The sequence below is a fragment of the Thalassophryne amazonica genome, chromosome 7, assembly GCF_902500255.1.
Source record: "Thalassophryne amazonica chromosome 7, fThaAma1.1, whole genome shotgun sequence".
NCBI classification, from domain to species: domain Eukaryota; kingdom Metazoa; phylum Chordata; class Actinopteri; order Batrachoidiformes; family Batrachoididae; genus Thalassophryne; species Thalassophryne amazonica.
The window spans coordinates 33512613-33517818 of record NC_047109.1 but is presented as its reverse complement, the minus strand read 5'-3'; the positions used below and the strand labels follow the sequence as shown (position 1 = coordinate 33517818).

Here is a 5206-nt window from a genome sequence, read left to right as displayed (position 1 = left end):
ATGTGCTGACCTTGATGGACTGGTACCTCTTTCCTGAGGGCAGCAGTGAGAACAGGCTGTGCCTGGGGTGTGAACCATCGAAGCTGATGCTTCTGGCCCTGCGCAGACATCTGGTGTTATAGATGTCTGACACAGAGGACAGCTGTGCTCCTATGATGTTCTGTGCTGACTTCCTGACTCTCTCCAGAGCCGTCTTGTCTAGTCTAGTACTATACTATGCCAGTATGCTAGCCACACGAAAGGAAAAATAAGCGTGTCTTAAGTATGGACTTGAAAGTCTCTACAGAATCTGACTATTTTTTTGATGCAGGGAGATCATTCCACAAACAGGTGCACGATAAGAGAAAGGTCTGTGACCCGCAGACTTTTTATTCACCCTTGGGACACAAAGTAGCCCTGCGCCCTGAGAACACAGAGCCTGGGCCGGTACGTAGGGTTTAATTAGGTCACCTAAGTAGGAAGGTGCTAGACTGTGATTAATTTTATAGGTTAACAGCAGAACTTTAAAATCTGATCTCACAGAGACAGGAAGCCAGTGAAGAGACGCCAAAATGGGTGTAATATGGTCAAACGTTCTGATTCCTGTCAAAAGTCTGGCAGCAGCATTTTTAACCAATTGGAGACCCCCCAATTTTGGACTGCAGAAAGCCAGAAAATAGAGCATTGCAGTTGTCCATTCCAGAAGAGACAAATGTATGAATCAGGGTCTCAGCATCAGGCATGGACAGGATGGGATGAATCTTCGCTATATTTTGCAGGTGGACAAAAGCAGTCCTTGGAGTATCTCTAATATGGAAGTCAAAGGACAAAGTAGGATCAAAAAGGTTCCTCATTTTGTCAGTGTGCTGTATGACACACAAGTCTACGCAAAGCATTTGCTGGGGTCAAATTGAAGTTGATGTCTCAGTGGACCAAGAGCTATTCCAGCTTTTCAATGTTGCAAAGCAATCCTCTAAGGATTTTATGTGGATGAGATTACCAACAGTTATCGGCATGTATAACTGAGTATCAATGAAAGGTAATCCCACAATATGAAGGGAGAAAAGCAGGGGGCCTAAGACAGAAGACAGGAACCACAAATTTCATGTCACTAAGGCTCGAGGTAATGTTGTTGTACAAAACACAATAATAAACACAAGTGAATTAATAATGTAAATGTGTGTGTTTGTTTATATGTGGCGATACGACAGACTGGCGTCCTGTCCAGGGTATACCCCGCCTCACGCCTGATGACTGCTGGGATAGGCTTCAGCCCCCTGCGACCCTTAATTGGACTAAGTGGTTGAAGATGAGTGAGTGAATAATAATAAAACCCAAGGATGGACATGAAGGGGAAAAAAGAACAAAAATAAAAATGTGGACAGTGCACTCACTGACTTACAGAATAATGTTCCTGCTGGATCCACTGTCCACTCTTCCTGGGAATGACCAGATGATCCCAAATTTATCCCATAGTTTTGACCTCAGCTCTGAGATCCATGCACAGCGCTTGTCCAGTCGCTGTATAAGTCTCTTTTCTGTGACATGATGATGTCAAGCAGCGCTTCTGGGGTGTGTGTCATTTGATTTGATTTATTTGGCAATAGCATAGTAAGTCTTTTCGTCTGTTCCATTTTTTTTTTATTGTTTTTCTTTTCACTCTGGGTCACCACAGCAGACCCAATAGGGGATCTTGATTTGGTACAGATCATGCATGACGTCCTCCTCCTCTGTCCTCCTGCAGTTTGGCTCTGATTGACAGATAAAGTCATATTTACATGGCAGCACAGAGAGCTGCATTTAGCGGAAGGATTTTCATAGTTTAAAGGCACATATGCACTGCGGGAAGGTGGATTTGAATGAAATAGGTTCTAGTCCGAAAGCATGACGTCATATTTCCTCACTGTCTGTGTGCTGTCCTCATGGCAGGGACATCACACAACTCTGCTGCACATTCTTGCTGAGTCAGTGAGTGAGAAAGTGAGAATGTTCCAGATTAAAAAAAAGATTAAAACCAAACAGCACTGTCTGACCTAGAATAACTGTCAGGTGTTCTCTGTTTGTGCAGAATAAACACTTCGCGCCAAATCTTTGTCCAATTAGATACCCAGAATGAACAATCAGACAGTAACAGGATTTTAAACTGGGCTTCCTTTGCTCCACAAAAAAAAACATTAAATGCACGAGTCCAAAAGTGCAGACAGGAGTCCTGAAGCCCACTGCAATTGCCTGCACGGCCAGGCTGACAGCAGCTCAGCGGCTGCTCCTATGCAGTCATTTCCACAATTTTGCATGCTCCCAGGGGAGCTTGTGCATGTCTGGCACTCGGAAAACCAGATCATTATTTACTTTTTCCTTAGTTCACTCACAATGTAGTTTTGTGGCTCACCCACTCCTCTCACAGTTCTCCCACGAATCTCACACATTAGGAGTCCCACAGAGTACATTCAGTGGGTCGCACAACACCAGCAACAGCTCTGGGAGCATATTAGGAGGAACCTTGTCACCTCGCCATCTTTCAAATGTTCAAAATCCAGGAACAATGCGCATGATGCCCTGAGTCAAGAGAGGGAACAGCAACATTCATCAAATGTCCTGTTAAATCAAGCAATTTCACTGACAATTACTGTTCTCACTGTTCAGTGAGAGAGGACCCAATACCGTTGACTAGTTGCCACCACAAGTGTGCAAGTCAGAGTGAAAGAGACTGTCTCATCTCATGAGTCTCTCTTGACATTAAAATGAGAAAGAAGGAGAGAAATAGAGGATAAACCAGCTGCAGGCAACCATAACATGTTGAATGAGAAAAAGACACGCGTGAAGCCAATGAGAGAGAGAATAGCTCGAGAATAGCAGTCAAATCCAGCATATGAACTCCACATGTCAAACAGTAACCACAGAAGAGTGGCCTGTAGTGGCCTTTTGGAAATTGTTTTTTAATATTCTGACCAACTGCAAGAGTGAACTGGGAGAAGAGTGAGGCTGTCCTGATGGGGAGGTGGCAGGAAGGGGCTGCTCCCTGTCTGCCACATGGTCTGAGGTGGGCAGTGGAGGGTTTGAAAGTGCTGGGTGTGTTTCTGGGGACAGATGGGTATCGTCAGAGGAATTGGCTTGGTGGAGAAGGTGTGTGCCAGACTGTCCAAATGGCAATGGTTGCTGCCCCAGATGCCCTACAAGGTGTGGGTTCTGGTCGCTAATAACTTGGTCGATTCGGCACTGTGGCACAGACTGTCTGTCCTCCCTCCACCACGGCGCCTTATTGAGCAGCTGCAGCGGTTACTGGTGGACTTTTTCTGGCCAGGCCATCACTGGATCAGAGCTCCCGTGTTGTACATGCCACTTCATGAAGGAGGACAGGGGCTGGTGGACATTTCTGCTCGGGTGTCGACCTTCAGGTTGCAGGCTGCTCAGAGACTGTTGTATACCTCGGGATTGAGCTGGCAGGATACAGCACGTGTCCTGCTGAGGAGGCAGGCTGAACTTGGGTATGACAAACATCTGTTCCTCCTACATCGGCGGGACATCGGCGGGACATCATCGGGACGCGCACCTCTGCTTTTACCAGTCAGTTCTCCAGGCATGGCAGGTCCTTTCTGTGTGCAGGGACAATGTAGGCACACCAGGGATGTGGCTGTTTGAGGAGCCTCTTTTCTTCAATGACTTTGTTAGAGTGGACTTATCTCTGTGCTTGTTCTGTTGGACCTCAGTGCTGCTTTTGATACTGTTGACCATAAAATTTTATTACAGAGATTAGAGCATGTCATAGGTATTAAAGGCACTGCGCTGCGGTGGTTTGAATCATATTTGTCTAATAGATTACAGTTTGTTCATGTAAATGGGGAATCTTCTTCACAGACTAAAGTTAATTATGGAGTTCCACAAGGTTCTGTGCTAGGACCAATTTTATTCACTTTATACATGCTTCCCTTAGGCAGTATTATTAGACGGCATTGCTTAAATTTTCATTGTTACGCAGATGATACCCAGCTTTATTTATCCATGAAGCCAGAGGATACACACCAATTAGCTAAACTGCAGGATTGTCTTACAGACATAAAGACATGGATGACCTCTAATTTCCTGCTTTTAAACTCAGATAAAACTGAAGTTATTGTACTTGGCCCCACAAATCTTAGAAGCATGGTGTCTAACCAGATCGTTACTCTGGATGGCATTTCCCTGATCTCTAGTAATACTGTGAGAAATCTTGGAGTCATTTTTGATCAGGATATGTCATTCAAAGCGCATATTAAACAAATATGTAGGACTGCCTTTTTGCATTTACGCAATATCTCTAAAATCAGAAAGGTCTTGTCTCAGAGTGATGCTGAAAAACTAATTCATGCATTTATTTCCTCTAGGCTGGACTATTGTAATTCATTATTATCAGGTTGTCCTAAAAGTTCCCTAAAAAGCCTTCAGTTGGTTCAGAATGCTGCAGCTAGAGTACTGACGGGGACTAGCAGGAGAGAGCATATCTCACCCGTGTTGGCCTCTCTTCATTGGCTTCCTGTTAATTCTAGAATAGAATTTAAAATTCTTCTTCTTACTTATAAGGTTTTGAATAATCAGGTCCCATCTTATCTTAGGGACCTCGTAGTACCATATTACCCCATTAGAGCGCTTCGCTCTCAGACTGCGGGCTTACTTGTAGTTCCTAGGGTTTGTAAGAGTAGAATGGGAGGCAGAGCCTTCAGCTTTCAGGCTCCTCTCCTGTGGAACCAGCTCCCAATTCAGATCAGGGAGACAGATACCCTCTCTACTTTTAAGATTAGGCTTAAACCTTTCCTTTTCGCTAAGGCTTATAGTTAGGGCTGGATCAGGTGACCCTGGACCATCCCTTGGTTATGTTGCTTTAGACGTAGACTGTGGGGGGGTTCCCATGATGCACTGTTTCTTTTTGCTCCGTATGCATCACTCTGCATTTAATCATTAGTGATCGATCTCTGCCCCCCTTCTCGGCATGTCTTTTTTCTGGTTCTTTCCCTCAGCCCCAACCAGTCTCAGCAGAAGACTGCCCCTCCCTGAGCCTAGTTCTGCTGGAGGTTTCTTCCTGTTAAAAGGGAGTTTTTCCTTCCCACTGTGGCCAAGTGCTTGCTCATAGGGGGTCATTTTGACCGTTGGGGTTTTTCATAATTATTGTATGGCCTTGCCTTACAATATGGAGAGCCTTGGGGCAACTGTTTGTTGTGATTTGGCGCTATATAAGAAAAAAGTTGATTGATTG

At 44.9% G+C, this 5206-nt stretch overlaps 1 long non-coding RNA gene across 1 annotated transcript in view; it reads right to left on the bottom strand.

The window, feature by feature from the left end:
- Window positions 1-207: 207 nt before the first annotated feature.
- Window positions 208-5206, bottom strand: part of LOC117513763 — a 17231-nt gene continuing 12232 nt past the window's right edge. Inside the window, exon 3 of the long non-coding RNA XR_004561708.1 lies at window positions 208-470. This is a non-coding gene — a long non-coding RNA (uncharacterized LOC117513763). The remainder of the gene's footprint in view (window positions 471-5206) is intronic.